The 19,878-nt window shown below is 46.1% G+C and overlaps 1 pseudogene; it reads right to left on the bottom strand.

Annotated features, from left to right (window-relative positions):
• Nucleotides 1-11,354: 11,354 nt before the first annotated feature.
• Nucleotides 11,355-11,762, bottom strand: LOC118143126 (peroxiredoxin-1 pseudogene; annotated as a pseudogene).
• Nucleotides 11,763-19,878: the final 8,116 nt, after the last annotated feature.

Raw genomic sequence — 19,878 nt, 5'->3', positions numbered from 1 at the left:
CTAAAAATACAAAAAAAGTAACCGGGCATAATGGCACATGCCTGTAATCCCAGCTACTGTGGAGGCTGAGGCAGGAGAATCATTTGAATCCAGGAGGTAGAGGTTGCAGTGAGCTGAGATGGTGCCATTGCACTCCAGCCTGAGTGACAAGAGCAAAACTATGTCTCAAAATAATAATTAGTCTTATGGCTAGTAGTAACATTGATATTGCTATTTTGAAACTCTGATATTATAAGAAAAAAGAAATCAGTAATTAGGTCAATAGCATTAGGAACCAAGATTTTTCAGTGTATGAAAAAAGTTACAAGTGTAAAAGAAGCTTAGGATAAACTTAGATCTGAATTAGCAGTATGTATTTTTTCTCTTTAAAAGCGTAGGGCCAGGCGCGGTGGCTCATGCCTATAATCCAAGCACTTTGGAGGCCAAGGCAGGTGGATCACCTGAGGTCGGGAGTTCACGACCAGCCTGACCAACATGGTGAAACCCCCTCTTTTAAAAACAAAAACAAAAACATATTTTTGGCCTGGCATGGTGGCTCATGTCTGTAATCCCAGCACTTTGGGAGGCCAAGATAGGCAGATCACCTGAGGTCAGGAGTTCCAGAACAGCCTGGCCAACATGATGAAACCCCATCTACCAAAAATACAAATATTAGCCAGGCATGGTAGGGGGCACCTATAGTCCCAGCGACTCCAGAGGCTGAGGCAAGAGAATTGCTTGAACCCAGGAGGCAGAGGTTGTAGTGAGCTGAGATTGTGCCACTGCTCTTCTGCCTGAGTGACAGAACAAAACTGTCTTGAGGGGGGAAAAAAACTGGAAAATGGCATGTAGAGACTAAATCTGTGCATCAGGCCACCGGCCCTGCGTGGTGTCTCACTCGGGCAGATCACCTAAGGTCAGGAGTTCAAGACCTACCCAGCCAACATGGTGAAACCCCATCTCTACTGGAAAAAAAAAAAATTAGGCGGGCATGGTGGCATGCACCTGTAGTCTCAGCTACTAGGGAGGTTGAGGTGGGAGGATCACTTGAACCTGGGTGGTAGAGGTTGCAGTGAGCAGAGATCTTACTGCTGCACTCCAGCCTGGCTGACAGAGAGGGAAGGGAGGGAGGGAGGGAGGGAGGGCCTAAACCTTGTCAAGCCAAAATCTAACTACCAGTTTACCAGAAATATGAGGGATGGACAAAGACCATAATCAGTCAAACTCCAAATGTGGAGCGTTCTACAGGACAAGTGTCCTGGATTCTCCAATAGATTCATAATATAGACGTAAAACTGGAAAGTAGAAGAATGTTAAATAGACTTACCAAAAGCAGTGACCTCATTTGGATCATGATTCACATGAGTCAGCTGTCAAAAGACATCTTGAGAAATTTAAATACAGGCTGGGCATGGTGGCTAACGCCTGAAGTCTCAGCATTTTGGGAGGCCAAGGCGAAGCAGATCACGTGAAGCCAAGAGTTCAAGACCAACCAGGCCAACACAGTGAACAACACAGTCTCTACCAAAAAATGCAAAAATTAGCCAGGCATTGTGGTGCGCACCTATAGTCCCATTTACTTGGGAGACTGAGGCAAGAGAATCACTTGTACCCAGGAGGCAGAGGTTGCAGTGAGCAGAGATTGTGCCACTGTATTCCAGCCTGGGCCAGAGAGACTGAGATCCTGACCCCAAAAAAAGAAATGTAAATATTAACTTAGGTCAAATTAAGGAGTTATTGTTCTTTTTTGTTAAGTGACAGCGCTTATAAAAATAAGTCTTTCTCTTTTCTTTTTTTGAGATGGAGTTTTGCTCTTGTTGCCCAGGCTGGAGTGCAATGGAGCAATCTTGGCTCACCACAACCTCCACCTCGTGAGTTTAAGCAATTCTTTTGCCTCGGCCTCCCGAATAGCTGGGATTAGAGATATGCACCACCACGCTTGGCTAATTTTGTATTTTCAGCAGAGACGGGGTTTCTTTATGTTGATCAGGCTGGTCTCGAACTCCCAACCTCAGGTGATCCACCCACCTTGGTCTCCCAAAGTCCTGGGATTACAGGCGTGAGCCACCACATCTGGCTGGAAATAAGTATTTTTCAATTGGAGGAGCACACATGCATTATGAATGAAATGAAACGAGGTCTGGAATGTGCTTTAAAATACTCCACTAGCAGCACAGCAAACAACAAAAAGAGAGGGAAAGATTGGCAAAGTGTTGATAGTTGTTGAAACTTAGTGCTGGGTACATGAGGCTTATCATACCATTCTACTTTTGTATATGTTTGAATCTTTCCATAATCAAAAGTTAGACAATCACGCTCAAAAAAGCAAATGTGTATTTTGGACAGATGGGAACTTGTACATAGCAAGCCTGCCCCCTGGTGGCAGGTTCCATTAGTGCTGATGCCCCAGCCTCACTAAAGCAGGTGTGAATTCCCAGACCTGTCAAGAGCCAAGTCTTTTATCTCACTAGAACCATACGAAGTGGAGAATATGAGCGTAGCCTTTTACATCTGGAGGATCTGAGACTCAAAGGAACTCAGTAACTTAAGTTCCTAATAAGTCGCTGGTGGAGCCAAGACTCCTGGAGTCTGGACTCCAGGTCCCCAGCCCCATAAATCAATGTGAATCTGAGCTTTACTTTTCCTATCTGAACAGAGGTTACATGGGAAGAGGCAAATGGGCTGTCCTTAATTAGAATGGGTCCACAGGAGACAGATTATCATAGAGCAATTTCACCTATAAACTATAAATAATTATAAATCACTAATATAAATAATTAATAGGTAATATTTATGAGGGAGGAGACCGTTAATCACCCTTTAGCATCTAAGACCATCCCCTCCTTGACTTCCACACTGCATTTCAGTAGGAGAAGTAAAGGCTGGCATACCCGGCCACCTTAATCGCCCTCCTATAGATCGCAGGCATGTGAAGGAATTTTTCTGGAAGGCATTGTTTTTACTTAAACAAGATCAAACCCCCACCTAAGTCACTATACCCCATGCCTACTCCATGGCCCAAGACCCTTTCATGTGTAAATTCTAGAGTTGTAAGCCTTTAAAAGGGCAGGGACTTTCTCTGTGAGCTCGAGCTTGGCTATTAGGCGGCTATGCCGTCTTGCTCCTGGCTGAATAAATCACACCTTCCTTCCTAGTCGGAGATGTCTGTTCCTCGTGGCCGCTCCTGCTTCATTTATACTGTCTTCTGTGTCAGACACGGTTCAAAGTACTGTTATACAGTGATCTCATCTCATCTGCACAGTGACCCTGTAAGGCATGTACTGTTATTGTCCCCCCTTTTACAACTGAGGAAACAGAGGTTCTAAGAGGTGAAAGAACTTGTCCAAAGTCACACTGGCACTTGAATTTGGGTCTGACTACACACACAGTGTGTGTGTGTGTGTGTGTGTGTGTGTGTGTGTGTGTGTGTGTGTTTGAGATGGAGTCTCGCTCTGTCCCCTAGGCTGGAATGCAATGGCACGATGTTGGCCTCCTGCAACCTCCGCCATTTGGGTTCAAGTGATTCTCCCAGCTCAGACCCTGAAAGTAGCTGGAATTGCAGGTGCATGCCACCATGCCTGGCTCATTTTTGTATTTTTAGTAGTAATGGGGTTTCACCATGTTGGCCAGGCTGGTCTCGATCCCCTGGCTTCAAGTGATCTACCCGCCTCAGCCTCCCAAAGTGCTGGGCTTACAGGTATGCGCCACCACACCCAGCTGTGTGTGTGTTTTAAAAGACTTTGTTTTTAGAAAAGTTTTAGGTTCACAGTGAAGTTGAGTGAAAATTAGTGTTCCCACATACACTCTGTCCCCAAGGCACATCTTGGAGTCTTCCTTCCCACCAGATTGCTGACCCTGACTTCTCCTCTGTAGAAGGCGGGGTTGATGCTTTGTTAGAGACCTAGTACCCGCTGAGCCAACCACAAGACTTCCACACTGTGGAATACCATAATTAGGTCATTAAGGACGACTGGCGAGGACTATCATCAGTGAATGTATGGGGAGCAGCTACTAACTGCTATAACAGGGAGAATCTTCGTCAGTGTCCCCTCCCTTCTCCTTCCCAAGCTTGGGGAACCCCAGCCTTATTTCTGCAGGGGGAGACTGAGGGAGAAACTCCTTTAGGGAGAGTACCAGCTTTGGCACTAACATGCTGTGTGAGCAAGAAAGATTCCTCCCTGCTGTGGGCATCAGTGTAAAGTGTGACCGAGCTGTGGATGGCATGGCTACCCCCATGAACCTCACGTACACCTCCGGAGGGCCTTCTGGAGTTAGAATACCTGAAATGGCTGTAAGATCCTAGAAAGACGAATAAATGAGCAACCCCTGAGGTGTCTACTTAACTCTGAGACATTCTTCCATTGTTTCTTATTTTTGCCTCAATTGACAAGGCCATTGGACTTTGTAATGGAGCTTGGCCAACCTTGTGACTCTACACCCTACAGCCCCTTCCCAGCCTGGCCAACCGCGTGACTATACCCTACAACCGCTTCCCAGCTTGCAAACCTACGACCCCCTCCCAGCTTGCAAAAAAACGCAAGTTAACTTCTGTAACTTTCCACGGCCCACCCCAAATCTACAAAACAAACTCCTATCCCACCGCCCTTCACTGATGCCCTTTTCAGCCTTGGCCTGCCTGCATCCAGGTGAATAAACAGCCAGGTTGTTCACACAAAGCCTCTTTCGGAGAGGGGGCAGCTCTTCATTCAGCACGCATGTTTTAACACTCAATCTCCCTAACTGCAAAATGAGAGGATCTGACCAGCTCATCTCTAAGGATCTTTCCAGCTCCAACACTCTGATTCTTCAATCCTATACCTCCACTATGCTTGTAACAAGAAGAACGAAATGTTTATTTCTGATCCAGTACCCCCAGACGAGTGATGCAGGGGCCCACAACGGTCCTGTGGCAGGTATAACTTTAGCCGTTTTTGTTTTTGGTATGTCCTAGTTGTCTTCTTGGTGAGGAATGAGAACAGCTGGAGCAGCTGATGGTTAAGACCCAGGTTCACATCTCCGGCCCCTGTGTCCAAGAGCTGCTGGGGATGACTCTGGCTCATTTGAGCCAGGCGTGGTGGCTTATGCCTGTAATCCCAGCTACTTGGGAGGCTGAGGCAGGAGAATTGCTGGAACCCGGGAGGCGGAGACTGTGGTGAGCTGAGATCGTGCCACTGCACTCCAGCCTGGGTGACAAAGTGAGTCTCCAACTCAAAAAAACCTCTGAAAACCATGCTGGATGGTGAAGTTGAGTGTGTCTCAAAATTAGGATTCACCCAACTCCCCAGCAGGTCCTGAGGTGTTAAAGCTTGGGCTTCCTCTGACTCTCTGGCCTCTTCTGGGTGCTTCATGTTGCAAGAGTAGAAACTCAAAGTCACTTAAAAGAGTGATCAGTACATGTCCCTAAGAGAAATGGAGATGAAAGGGCTAGCTTCGGGAAGGAAGTTTGATTCAGCAGCTCACATGTCACCAAAGACTCAGTTTCCTCTGTTCTGCCTCTCATGATGCTGCCTTCGTCTTAAGGCTGGCTTCCCTCGTGGGCCCGGGGGTCATCAGTGGGAATTCAGCCTCATGAGTTCCCATCCTACAGGAACGAGAAAGTCCACTTCTCTATTCCTCAAACAACATTCCTGAAATTAAGTCTTGTTGGACATGATTGGCTAGGGGCTGGGGTTGTGGGCCCCTCGTTGACCAAGCTCTGTGTCCTGAAGGATGGAGCCTACTGGCAGGCTTAAATTCAGAGGCTAGTGTGTGGCCAACAAATGTCTTGACATATATTCCTCCTCAGGAGTTGACTGGTGCCTGGCACATGGTGGCACTTTGTTCGTTAAGTCAACCGCTATTTGGTGAATATCTACCACATGCAGGAAATTGTGCTGATTGCTGAGAAAAAGCGGTGAACAGAAAGACAAGGTCCCTGCCCTCATGGACTTCCTCTGGGAGGCAGGACAAACATATAAATATGTGGACAGTACAAATCAAACAGTGCCAGATGAGGTTACATAGCCCAGGGGAGGAAATCCAAACTGTGCTTCTGTGAAGGGGAAAGGAGGGCAGGAAAGCTTTTGAGAGGAAGTAGCGGCTGAGTGCAGTGGCTCATGCCTGTAATCCCAGCACTTTGGGAGGCCAAGGTGGGTGGTTATGAGGTCAACAGTTCAAGACCAGCCTGACCAGCATGGTGAAGCCCCATCTCTACTAAAAATACAAAAATGAGCCAGGCGTGGTGGCTTATGCCTGTAATCCCAGCTACTTGGGAGGCTGAGGCAGGAGAATTGCTGGAACCCGGGAGACGGAGGCTGTGGTGAGCTGAGATCGTGCCACTGCACTCCAGCCTGGGTGACAAAGTGAGTCTCCAACTCAAAAAAAAAAGAGAGAGCAAGTAGCATTTACACTGGGACTTAAATTCAGCCATTCCACAATACATTCATATTTCGAAGCATCATGTTATACACATGTAAATATATACAATTTTTGTTTGTCAATTAAAAAAATAAAAACGTTGAGATTTGAGGGTGAAAGCAAGACACTCCTTTAAGCTGACATTCTTCAAATATTTGCTCTCTGGTTATTTAGAGCAGGGGCTGGGAAGGAGGCACAGATAACCGCACTTAGTCTCTCAATGGTCCTGACCTCTTGGGCCCTGGACAAACCTGTAGACCCCACAAGGCCCACTAATCGGTGTAGCTCCGAATGTTACTTAGGCTGGCCCCTGACCTCCCAGCCCCAAACCTTATCCACATTTGTCTTTCAACAGTATACAGAACTCTCCTGGAAAGGAGTGCTAGTGAGTAGAATATTCTCCAATGTATGTAGGAGCCTAAGTGCCAGGCACCATGCTAGGCACTGGGGATGTGGCCATGAAGAAAACATGCAGTATACATGGTGCGTCTTAGTCTTCATGCTGCTATAACAAAATACCTTAGACTGAGTACTTTATAAGCAATAGAAATTTACTTCTCCCAATCCTACAGACTGGGAATACCAAGATCAAGGTGCCAGCAGATTCCATGTCTGGTGAGAGCTGCTCTCTCTGCTTCCTAGATGGTGACTTGGTGCTACATCCTTACAAGGCAGAACTGAAAGGGCAGAAAGGGATGACTAGCTCCCTTGCACCCCTTTCATAAGGTTGCTAATCCTACCCATGATGGCTCCACCCTCATGACTTAATCACATGCTAAAGGCCATGACTCTTTATACTATCACACTAGCAATTTAGTTTTAACATACGAATTTTAGGGGGACACATGGAGACCATAGCACAGTGCCTGCTCTCATGAAACTTGCCTTCTTATTTACACACACAGTGATCATGGAAAGAGACACATAAATGCAGTTCTGGAAAGTGCTATGCAGGAGAAGTTCTAGGGGCCATGAGACTTACTAGGAGGCAGGGAGGAGGTAGTATGGGCCATGGAAGGCCTCTGAGCGTGTGATACTTTTTTGGGGGGGACACAGTCTCACTCTGTTGCTCAGGCTGGAGTGCAGTGGCGCGATCTCGGGCTCACTGTAACCTCTGCCTCCCCAGTCAAGTGATTCTTCTGCCTCAACCTCACAGGCGGCTCGGGACTACAGGCACACACCACCTGGCTACGTTTTTGTATTTTTGGTAGATACAGGGTTTCGCCATGTTGGCCAGGCTAGTCTTGAACTCCTGGCCTCAAGTGATCCACCCACCTTGGCCTCTTGAAGTGCTGGGATTACAGGCATGAGCCACTACACCCAGCCACATGTGACACTTATGCTAAGAAATGACCAAGAAGCAGAAATGAGCTAAGTGAGCAGCAGGGGGAGGCACATGCTCGGCAGGCAGGACAGCCTGTGCCAGCTGCTCTATGCAGGCCTCAGCTGGAAGTTTCAATCAAGAACTGGGGAGAGACGATGGGGAGAGGAAGACACTAGGAAGCTCCACTATGGCTTTAAGCTTTTATTTCCAAAGCCCAGCTTTATCAGTAATAAGGTCCAGATTTTTATTTCTCTATTGCCTTGATTGCCATTTGGATTTCCTAATAGGTCCAGATCCCAACTGGAGAGGGAAGAAGTTGTGTGAGTTTTGGCCTTAAAATCCCTACACAAGGCAGGGGTGAGATCCTGCAGGGTCTCACAGACCATGTTATAGCTTTGGGGATAAAAGCAACAGGTCAGCAAGGGTCTTTTTTTTTAATTGTGGTAAAACAGAGATAATATAAAATTAGCTGATTTAATCATTTTAACTGTATAGTCCAACGGCATTAAGTACATTCATACTGTTGTGTAACCATCACCACCATCCAGAACTTTTTTTTTTTTTTTTTAATTTGAGACAGAATCTTACTCTGTGGCCCAGGCTAGAGTGCAGTGGTGCGATCTCGGCTCACTGCAAACTCCACTTCCTGGTCAAGCAATCCTCCCACCTCAGCCTCCCAAGTAGCTGGGACTACAGGCATGTGCCACCATGTCTGGCTAATCTTTGTATTTTTAGTAGAGACAGGGTCTCACCATGTTGGCCAGGCTGGTCTCAAAATCCTGACCTCAAGTGATCTGCCCGCCTCAGCCTCCCAAAGTGCTGGGATTACAGGCATGAGCCCCTGCGCCTGTAATTTTTGTTTTTTTGTGTCTGGCTTATTTCACTTAGCACAAGGTCTTCAAGTTTCACTCATGTTGTAGCATGTGTCAAAATTTCATTCCTCTTTAAGGCTAAGCAGTATTCTGTTTTGTGTATATATTTTATTTTGTACATCCATTAATCTGTCAGTCACCAAAGTGATTTAAGTAGAGATTTTATTTATTTTATTTTTATTTTTCTGAGGCAGGGTCTTGCTCTTTACCCAGGGTGTAGTGCAGTGACATGATCACAGTTCACTGCAGCCTTGACCTCCTGGGCTCAAGCGATCCTCCCATCTCAGCCTCCCAAGTAGCTGAGACCACAGGCGCATGCCACCATACCCAGCTAATTATTTAATTATTTATTGTGGAGACATGGTCATACTATATTGCCCAGGCTGCTCTTGAACTCCTGGGCTCAAGATATCCTCCTACTTTGGCTTTCCAAAGTGTTGGGATTATAGTTGTGAGCCACCACATTCAACTAGGTAGAGACTTTAAACACGATCATATGTCTACTTTAAAAGATCATTTGAGGCCGGGTGTGGTGGCTCACACCTGTAATCCCAGCATTTTAGGAGGCTGAGGCAGGCAGATCATTGGAAGTCAGAAGTTTGAGACAAGCCTGGCCAACATGGTGAAACTTCGCCTCTACTAAAAATACAAAAATTAACCGGGCGTGGTGGCACATGTCTGTAATCCCAGCTACTCAGGAGGCTGAGGCAGGAGAATCACTTGAACCCAGGAGGCGGAGATTGCAGTGAGCCGAGATTGTACCACTGCACTCCAGCCTGGGCAATAGAATGAGACTCAGTTTCAAAAAACAAAAACATGCTAACTGGCAGGTGGAGAGTGGATCAAGAGTGGGCAAGAGGGCAAGAAGAGATGAGTTGCAAAGGTTCAGGCAAGAGATGACAGTGGTCTGGATCAGGCTGTGATGGAGGCGATGGGAAGAAGTAGATTTAAGAGCAGGTGGGAGATTGCACAGGATCTGGTGTTTGGAAGTTTGGGGTGGGAAGGAGGAATAGCCAAGTAACTACTGGACTTAAGGAAAACTCATAGCTCCTCGTAGGCTCAGAGGGGTCTGTTAAACTGAAGATAAGGGTGCCCTCTCTGAGACACCAAGAAACTTTCTGATGATCATTTGGCTTCCCCTGTGGCTTTCTAACAAAGGGAGGACACACCAGTCTTTTGATAAACACACATTCTTGCATAGTTGACAAAGTTTATCTTTGTAAACTCACAGATTGTCATCTGCTTTATGATTGAGTCAGACTCTGTTGCTTGGTTATTTGTAAAACCCAGTGAATCTCCTCTTAGTGTACCACAAAAAGAGTTTTGACACTGTAAAGTTAAGGCCCAAACTCCCTATTATGGCAGTTTCTCCAAGAGAGTCTTTTGGGTCTTTCTCATGCTGTCCAGACTTCTCATGGAGACACCCTTCTGGACCACTGTATTATATGCTGAGTATTCAAGTTCAGACAGGGATAGGGAGGTAGACAGTTGAGCTCAGCTGGACACCGTAGTGGTGCTATGCATCTAAAGCTTGCTCCTCCAGTTAACTGGCACATCATTCACTCTGGTGCCACGCACTCAGGAAAGCAATCTGTCAGTATTTACCAAGAATGCTTTCAATAATCAGTCCTCTTTCTGAGAGTCTGTAGCCTAAGAAAATTATTTAAAATGCGACATTCAATGTAGCATTTTTTGTTTCTCAGTTCAAGTTTAATACAAACTGCAGAAGATCAATAGGTTGACGACCTCTACTGATACATCATACACATCAGTGCCATTCCTACCGAAGGAAGAAAGGCTGGTCTCTCCACCCTCTGAAGGAAAGTCCTGCCTTAAAACACACCACAGTTTGGCTGAATCTGAAGTCTTGTGTTTTACTCACGGAAAAAAAAAAATACAGATGGGTGTGGTGGCTCACGCCTGTAATCCCAGCACTTTGGGATGCCAAGGAAGGCAGATCATGAGGTCAGGAGTTCGAAAGCAGCCTGACCAACATGGTGAAACCCTGTCTCTACTAAACATACAAAAATTAGCTGGGCATGGTGGAAGGTACCTGTAATCCCAGCTACTCAGGAGGCTGAGGCAAGAGAATCGTTTGAACCCAGGAGGTGGAGATTGCAGTGAGCTGAGATCACGCCACTGCACTCTGGCCTGGGCCACAGAGCAAGACTCCATTAAAAAAAAAAAAAAAAAAGAGGTTTTGTTCTCATGGCTGCCCACTACTTGCACTAAAACAGCCCAGCACTCACTTCTGCTTGGAGAAATATTCTTTGCTCTTTTGGATATCGGGCTTGATGGTATCACTGCCAGGCTTTTAGCCAGTTGGGTACACTTCCCCGTGTTTGTCATTGAACTACAAGGCCTGAACTAGTCTCAAAGTCTCATCCACAGAGCAGCCAACAGGGAGGCACTTTACAATGATCTGCAGAAGAATACCCTTATCATCAATGATAAAGAGGACCCTGAATGAGATGCCTTCATCAGCCTTTAAGACCTCATAATCAGCCGGGTGTGGGGGCTCACACCTGTAATCCCAGCACTTTGGGAGGCTGAGACCAGTGGATCACCTGAGGTCAGGAGTTCAAGACCAGCCTGACCAACACGGTGAAACTCCGTCTCTACTAAAAATATAAAAATTAGCCGGGCATAGTGGCGGGTGCCTGTAATCCCAGCTACTCAGGAGGCTAAGGCAGGAGAATCACTTGAACCTGGGAGGCAGAGGTTACAGTGAGCTGAGATTGTGCCACTGCACTCCAGCCTGGGCGACAAAGTGAGACTCCGTCTCAAAATAAAAAACAAATCCCGTAATCCTGAGCAATGGTGCAATTCGGGTCTGATGCCAAAGGAATGTCCATGGGTCCCCATCTTCCTTGTTTCTTAGGTGTGTTGATCCATGCCAGGTGACAGAAGTGAGAATCCACAGAAGCACCAATCACTTGGCAGTTGAGTTTCTGAAATTTTTCTGCCCTGTCACTGAAAGCAGTGATCTCTATGGGGTACACAAAGGTGAAGTCAAGAGAGTGAAAGAAGAACACAACATGTTTTCCTTTGTAGTCAGACAGGCTGATAGCTTTAAACTGACCATTTGGCATAACGGCTGTGGCTTTGAAACTGGGGGCAGGGTGCCCAATTTTACCATTTCCTGAAGACATCTTCCTATCTGCAGTCCTGACACAAGCCTCTGAGAACAAATCACCAACTCCAGGCAGGAAGAGGACACTCAACGTAGCATTATTATTATTATTATTATTGAGATGGAGTCCCACTCTGTCACCCAGGCTGCAGTGCAGTGGTGCGATCTCAGCTCACTGCAACCCCCGCCTCCTGGGTCAAGCAATTCTCCTGCTTCAGCCTCCCGAGTAGCTAGAATTACTGGCACATGCCACCATGCCCAGCTAATTTTTTTGTATTTTTAGTAGAGACCAGGTTTCATCATGTTAGCCAGGCTGGTTTTGAACTCCCGACCTCAGGTGATTCGCCTGTCTTGGACTCCCAAAGTGCTAGGATTACAGGTGTAAGCCATCATGATTGGCCCAGTGTAGCATTATTGATAACAGTGAGAAACTGAAAGCAAAACAACATGTGTCTGATACATCCATAGGCTAGAATATTCTGCAGCCATTAAAAAGTGGACATTCTCAAAAGAGTGGATCTTGTTCTTAAACAGGTGAAACTAATCCCTGTTGATAGAAGCCAGAAGGTTGCATGAGGGGAAGAAAGGTAGTTATTGACTGGGAAGGTGAAGGAATCATCTGGAGCATTGGAAATGTTCTGTATCTTGAGATGTGTAGTGGTTAAGTGGTAACTACACACATGAACATTGAGTGAACTTCATATTTTATATGTGTGTATTCTTGACAAAAACATATTGAATTATTATAGAAAATGCTTAGGATAAAATGTTAAATGAAAAAAAGTCCCGGCTGGGCGCAGTGGCTCACGCCTGTAATCCCAGCACTTTGGGAGGCCAAGGCGGGCAGATCACCAGGTCGAGAGATCAAGACCATCCTGCCCAACATGGTTGAAATCTCATCTCTACTAAAAATACAAAAATTAGTTGAGTGTAGTGGCATGCACCTATAGTCTCAGCTACTTGGGAGGCTGAGGCAGAAGAATCACTTGAACCTGGGAGGCGGAGGTTGCAGCGAGCCAAGATCGCACCATTGCACTCCAGCCTGATGACAGAGGGAGACTCCATCTCAAAAAAAAAAAGAAAAAGAAAAAAGTCCCAAAGTTACATAACTTTTTTTTTTTTTTTTTTTAAGAAATAGGGTTTCACCATGTTGGCCAGGCTGGTCTTGAACTCTTGGCCTCAAGTCATCTGCCCACTTTGGCCTCTCAAAGTGCTGGAATTACAGGCCTGAGCCATTGTGCCCAGGCTTTTTTGTTTTTTTTTTTGAGATGGAGTCTCACTCTGTCACCCAGACTAGAGTGCAGTGGCACGATCTAGGTTTACTGCAACCCCTGCCTCCTGGGTTCAAGCCATTCTTCTGCCTCAGCCTCCAGAGTAGCTGGGATTACAGGCATGTACCACCACACCTGGCTAACTTTCGTAGAGGGGGTTCTGTAGAGAGGGGAGGGGGGTTTTGTCATGTTAGCCAGGCTGGTCTCAAACTCCTGGTCTCAAGTAATCTGCCCACCTCAGTCTCCCGAAGTGCTGGATTACAGGCGTAAGCCACCATGCCCAGGCTAAGTTTTACAACTTTTAAGCATATGTTGGTTACGATGTTATAAAAATGATAAACAGGAAAAAATCTAAAGAAAATAGAGTGAATGATGTTAGTGGTTGTGCTGAGTGGTATGGTTACAGGAGACTGTTTTTTGAAATTTCTCTGATGAATGTCTTCTTTCCATTCTATCCATGATTCTGTATGTAACTTCATTTGGAAACAGCAGCTAACACTGATAGAATGCTTATTCTGTGCCAGGCTTCACACTTACAGAAATGTCTGCATTTATCAACTCATTGCATTTTTGCAAAAACCCTATGAAGTTTTATCACTATTTTACAGACAGAGAAACTGAGGCACAGAGAGGTTAGGGAACCTGCCCAAGGTTAGGCAGCATTAAGTGGCAGCCCTGTGGCCAGACACTGTGGCTCATGCCTGTAATCCTAGCACTTTGGGAGGCGGAGGTGGGTGGATCATGAGTTTGAGACCAGCCTAGCCAAGATGGTGAAACCTCATCTCTACTAAAAATACAAAAATTAGCTGGGCACAGTGGCAGGCACCTGTAATCCCAGCTACTTAGGAGGCTGAGGCAGGAGAATCACTTGAACCCGGGAAGCGGAGGTTGCAGTGAGCTGAGATCTCGCCACTGCACTCTAGCCTAGGTGACAGAGCAAGACTCTGTCTCAAAAAAAAAAAAGTGGCAGCCTTGTGGGGGTGGCCCAGCAGCAGTCTGGCTCCAGAGCCTGCAGGCTTAGCTATTATGCCCCCCTGCCACTCAGAAGCCAAGGTCAAAAGCCTAACTTTGAGGCCTCCATGACAGAGAGGCTCTGGACAAATGGGCTGCGCCGCTGTCCTCTCCCTGTGATTGTCCCAGTTTCCTGCAAGACTCCAAATGTCAAGCACCTGCAAGGAGTGAAGGGAGGAGAGAGGGATGGAGAACCAGCGAGCAGAGGAGAAGAGGAGAGCAGAGGCGGAAAGGTCCTGCCTTCTCAAAGCAGAACCTTGCCTTCCCTGGGCAGCAACAGATGATCCTGTTACCTCATTCTAGAAGCCTGGGGATGGCCCCTCTCCCAGCTCGCCCTGCCCCTGCCCCCTGGGGCCATCACAAGGCCTGGGCCAACAGCCCTGGGCCTGCTGTTTATCCACCAGAAATGTGGCTTCCTGGAAGCTCTCCCCCTCCCTTTCTGCCCCATCCTAGTCGACTCTGTTCCTGGAAGTTGAAGAAACCTGGCACAGAGCTTCCCTTGCGTACCAGCCAGCCAAAGCAGCATATCTCCCTCCGGCTCTTACCACCCACAAGATGAAAGAAGATGAGGGTTTAGTGCTGCTGGAAGAGAGGATTTGGATTTCTCTCTGCAGCTCACTTGCTGTGTGGCCTGGGGCAAGTTACTTGACCTCTCGCAAGACTCAGTTATTTCATATATGAAATGGAGATACTAAAAGTACCTGAAGGGCTGGCTGGAGGACTGAATGCAACAATGTGGGTGACGCATTTGGCACGGAGGCCTGGCAGAGTACAGCACTCAAAACAGGGTAGCTATGGTTATTACTATTACTATCCTGCCACCCTCATTCTCTTCAGGGGCACTGAGGGGTTGGAGAATGGCTGAGAAGGTACGCCAATGCCTTGGCTGCCAGTAGGAAACGCCTTTCTTATCAGCGTAGACGTCAGAGTCTGACAGAGTTGAGTTATTAATACCCAGCCAGCCCACCAGTTTTGCATCTAGCATTCCGAGGTGGAGAGATGGGGAGGGGAGAGCTGGGGAACAGGTGGCCAGGGCAGGAGAAGGAGCCGCTGGCCTCCCTCGCCATGGGAACTGTCCTTCCCAGCAGGAAGTACTTGGCGCCTTCTCTGCCAGACACCCTCCACCTGCACTCTAAGGTCTGGGAAGGCGTGAAATTCCTGCAGGAAGTCAAACCCCAGCCAGGCTGTCATCTCCTCAGTCCCCTGTGGGCACAGCACTGTCCTTCCAGGGATCCAATGCCCAAGAGAGCAGCGCCCCCCCAGAAGGAACAAATTCAGGCATGGAACTGGACTCTCAAAGCTGGAAGGAGGATTAAAGGACCTCCATCTTCCTTAGGGGTTTAGACACACTGTCTGCACTCAGGCAGTGATCCGGAAAATCTACATCGTTCAGCCTCAGTTTCCTCAGCGGTTAACTGGGAATAATATTAAGTTTGTAGCTGGGCGACGTGGCTCAGGTTTATAATCCCAGCACTTTGGGAGGCAGAGGAGGGCAGATTACCCGAGGTCAAGTGTTCAAGACCAGCCTGGCCAACATGGTGAAACCTTGGCTCTACAAAAAATACAAAAAATTAGCTGGGTGTGGTGGCTGGCGCCTGTAATCCCAGCTACTTAGGAGGCTGAGGCAGGAGAATTGCTTGAACCTGGGACAAGGAGGTTGCAGTGAGCTGAGATTATGCCATTGCTCTTCAGCCTCATCAATAAAAGTGAAACTCTGTCTCAAAAAAAAAATTAAGTTTGAATCTCGGGACCCTCAACTAACTGTGCCAAAAGGGAAAGTTAAGCTTGGAAACCGAGTCACACACAAACAATTGCCTTTTCTCCTCTTCTTAAACAGATATCTCCCCAGGTGGCCTCCCTCATCCTGGCAGTGTAAATGAGCAGCTTATCTTCTCAGGTATGGGACAAAAAGAGACTAGAAATAGTCCCACCGCCCACCCCAGAGGATGCAGATTTGACTTCTCCCTCTGCTGTATGTTTACTTTACTTTATGTAAAGTGTAGATTTACTGAGCACATTGTGCATGAGAGGAATACATAATTTTTCTTTTTCTTTCTTTTTTTAATTTTTTTTTTTTTTTTATGAAGATGGGGTTTCACCATGATGGCCAGGCTGGTCTTGAACTCCTGACCTCAGGTGATCCACCCACCTCGGCCTCCCAAAGTGCTAGGATTACAGGCATGAGCCACTGCACCCGGTCTTCTTTTTTTTTTTTTTGAGATGAAGTCTCACTCTGTCACCCAGGCTGGAGTGCAGTGGCATGATCTTGGCTCGCTGCAACTTCCATCTCCCAGGTTCAAGCAATTCTCCTGCCTCAGCCTCCCGAGCCTCTGGAATTACAGGCATGCACCACCACATCTGGCTAATTTTTGTATTTTTTGTAGAGACGGGGTTTCACCATGTTTGCCAGGCTGGTCCGGAACCCCTGACCTTAGGTGATCCACCCATCTTGGCCTCCCAAAATGCTAGAATTACAGACATGAGCCACCACACCCCCACCTGGCCAGAATACAGACTGTTCCTCTATCCCCTCCTTTTCACATGCAACATGTGGATTCAGTGACACTTCAGCAAGCCTCAAAATAACATAACCACTTGTCTCATTTTTTGTACCCTCCCTTTTATTTTTCTTTCTTCCTTTCTCTCTGGCTCACTTTTCCCCTTTTCAACACTGAAGCCTTTAGAACACTCTTGGAAATACTGCTGGCCACAGATGCTACTGTGGCTTGTTTCTCTCTCTCTCTCTTTTTAAAAAAAGAGACAGGGTTGCAGCCGGCTGTGGTGGCTCACGCCTGTAATCCCAGCACTTGGGAGGCCACTGAAGCGAGTGGATCACTTGAGGTCAGGAGTTTGAGACCTTAAAAAACATTTTTTATTGAAAAAAAAAAATGAAAGAAAGTTAATGTAATTTTTAATTTAAAAAAATGAGAGACAGGGTCTCACTATGTTTCTCAGGCTGGTCTCAAACTCCTGGGTTCAAGCAATCCTCCTGACTCAGCCTCCCAAAGTGCAGGGATTCTAGGTGTGAGCAACCTAGCTTGTATCTTTTACAAGAGTATGTCCTCAATCTTGGCAAAATAAACCTCTAAATTGATTGAGACCTGTCTTAGACACTCTTCTTGGTTTACGTAATAGAAACATTTTCATTTGACTTTTGAAAGGACAAATGAAATAATTCCTTAAAGCACAGGGATTAACATACAGCAAGTGTCTAGTAAGTAGTGGATGCTGGTAGCCCCACCCCTCATTTTTACACACAACTTCTCATTTTGTTCTTCCCCAGGGGAGCTGTGGCAGACTTTAAGGAACAAAGATCTTCCAGGAATTTTTTATTCCTCCACCTGAGCTAACAAATTATACCAGACAATGCTGCTTTGTTTTCTTAAAACAAATAAAAAATATTAATTGATTTTTAAAAATTTTTTCTTTAAAAAATAAAGATGGGGTTTCACCATCTTTCAGCATCTTGGCCAAGCTGGTCTTGAACTCCTGACCTCAAGTGATCCACCCACCTCGGCCTCTCAAAGTGCTAGGATTACAGGTGTGAGCCACGGTGCCCAGCCTTTAATTGATTTTTAAAAAGTAATAGCTTTCCTTAGCTGGGCGTGGTCATTCACGCCCTGTCTCTACTAAAAATACAAAAATTAGCTGGGCATGGTGGCAAGTGCCTATAATCCCAGCTACTCGGAAAGCTGAGGCAAGAAAATTGCTTGAACCTGGGAGGCAGAGGTTGCAGCCTGCTGGGTAGCTAGGATTACAGGTGTGCACCACCATGCCTGCCTAATTTTTGTATTTGCTAGTAGAGATGGGGTTTCACATGTTGGCCAGGCTGGTCTTGAACTTCTGAGCTCAAGTTATTCACCCACGTTGGCCTCCCAAAGTGCTGGGATTACAGGTGTGAGCTACTGCGCCTGGTCAATCACTAATTTTTTTATTGTTTTATTGTCTTCACAGTTTTACCTTTACCAGAATGTCATATAGTTGGAATCATACAGTATGTCAGCCTTTTCAGATGGTCTCCTTTCGCTTAATGATATGCATTTAAGGTTCCTCTATGTCTTTTCATCACTTATTAGTTCGTTTCTTTCTTTTTAGTGCTGTATACTAATCCATTGTCTGGCTGTACCACAGTTTATGTATCGATTCACCTGCTGAAGGACACCCTGGTTGCTTCCAAGTTTTGGCAAGTATGAATAAAGTTGCTATAAACATTCACGTGTAGGTTTTTGTGTCAACATCGAGTTTTCAGCTCTTTTGAGTAAATACCAACTAGTGTGATCAAATTCCTGAACTCTTCCTGCCTCAGCCTCCTGAGTAGCTGGGACTACAAATGTGTGCTACCATGCGCAGCTAATTTTTAAATTTTTTGTACAGACAGGGTGTCTCTATGTTGTCCAGGCTGGTCTGTAACTCCTGGGGCCAAGTGATCCTCCCACCAAGGCCTCCTAAAGTGCTGGGATTGCAGGCATGAGCCATTGCTCCCAGTTGATTCTGGTTTATTTTCTTTTTCTTTTTTCTTTTTTTTTTTCTTTTTGAGACAGATTCTGTCACCCAGACTAGAATGTCACTCTGTTACCCAGACTGAAGTGCAGTGGCATGATCTCGGTTCACTGCAACCTCTTCCTCCTGGGTTCAAGTGATTCTCCTCAATCATGTAGCCTCCCAAGTAGCTACTACAGGCACACACCACTACACCCAGCTAATTTTTTGTATTTTTCTTAGAGACAGGGTTTTGCCATGTTGCCCAGGCTGTGCTATTCTCAATCTCCTGAGCTCAGGCAATCCTCCCAACCTTGGCCCCCTGACATGCTAGGATTATAGGCATGAGCCACCATACCCGGCCTGGTTTATTTTCTTGATAGGATTTATTACATCAGAAATTATCTTTATTTAAAAAATAAAAAATAAATAAAAACCAAAAAAAACAAACAAAACAGAAAAGAAATTATCTTTATTTTTAAAAATCTGTCTTCTCCTGCCAGAAAATAAGCTCCCTGGGAAGAAAAGGGAACTTTTTTCTCTTGCTTTTTCTGTATCTCCAGTGCCTAGAACAGTGCCTGGCACGTAGTAGGTGCTCAACAGATATTTATTTAATCAACTCAAGAAGCAGACTGGCTGGGCATGGTGTCTCACCCCTGTATCCCAGCATTTTGGCAGGCCGAATTGGGCCAATCACCTGAGGTCGGGAGTTTGAGACCAGCCTGGCCAACATGGTGAAACCCCATTTCTACTGAAGATATAAAAATTAGCCGATGTAGTGGTGGGCACCTGTGATCCCAGCTACTTGGGAGGCTGAGGCAGGAGAATTACTTGAACCCAGGAGGCAGAGGCTGCAGGGAGCCAAGATCGTGCCACTGCACTCCAGCCTGGGTGACAGAGTGAGACTCCATCTCAAAAAGAAAGAGAGAGCATTCAGCAGACCACAGTTTACCTAGCTGGTCATTGAATATCCTTCTTAAAAACAGCTTATTCGCTGATGCAGCAGTAGATGTCTTGGGGATTCAGTATATCAAGGAGTTTTGGAAAAAGGTTTTGGCAAAAGACATGGGTTCTTCTCTCACCTCCGTCATTTACTAACTTTGTGATGTTGGGCAGTATATTTAACTTCTCTGAATCTCGGTTTCCTTATTTGAAATGAGGGTAATATTAGAGCCTACCTCATAGGGTTATTGAGAGGTAAATAAAAGGAAAACAAAATTAAATAAAAATAACACATGGAAAGAGAGTGCTTAGCACAATGCCCATGAAACAGGAGCAGCCCATTCCAGCATGTTCTCTGTGCCAGGCACTGCTCGAAGTATTTCCCAGGTGTTGTCTCATGTAATCGTCAAAATCATATTTTTTTGTTGGTTACACAACAATGCTTATTTTGTGAAACTTTATTCAGCTACA

This window comes from Callithrix jacchus, chromosome 7 (assembly GCF_049354715.1).
Source record: "Callithrix jacchus isolate 240 chromosome 7, calJac240_pri, whole genome shotgun sequence".
In the NCBI taxonomy this organism is placed as follows: domain Eukaryota; kingdom Metazoa; phylum Chordata; class Mammalia; order Primates; family Cebidae; genus Callithrix; species Callithrix jacchus.
This window is presented reverse-complemented; position numbering and strand designations above follow the sequence as displayed.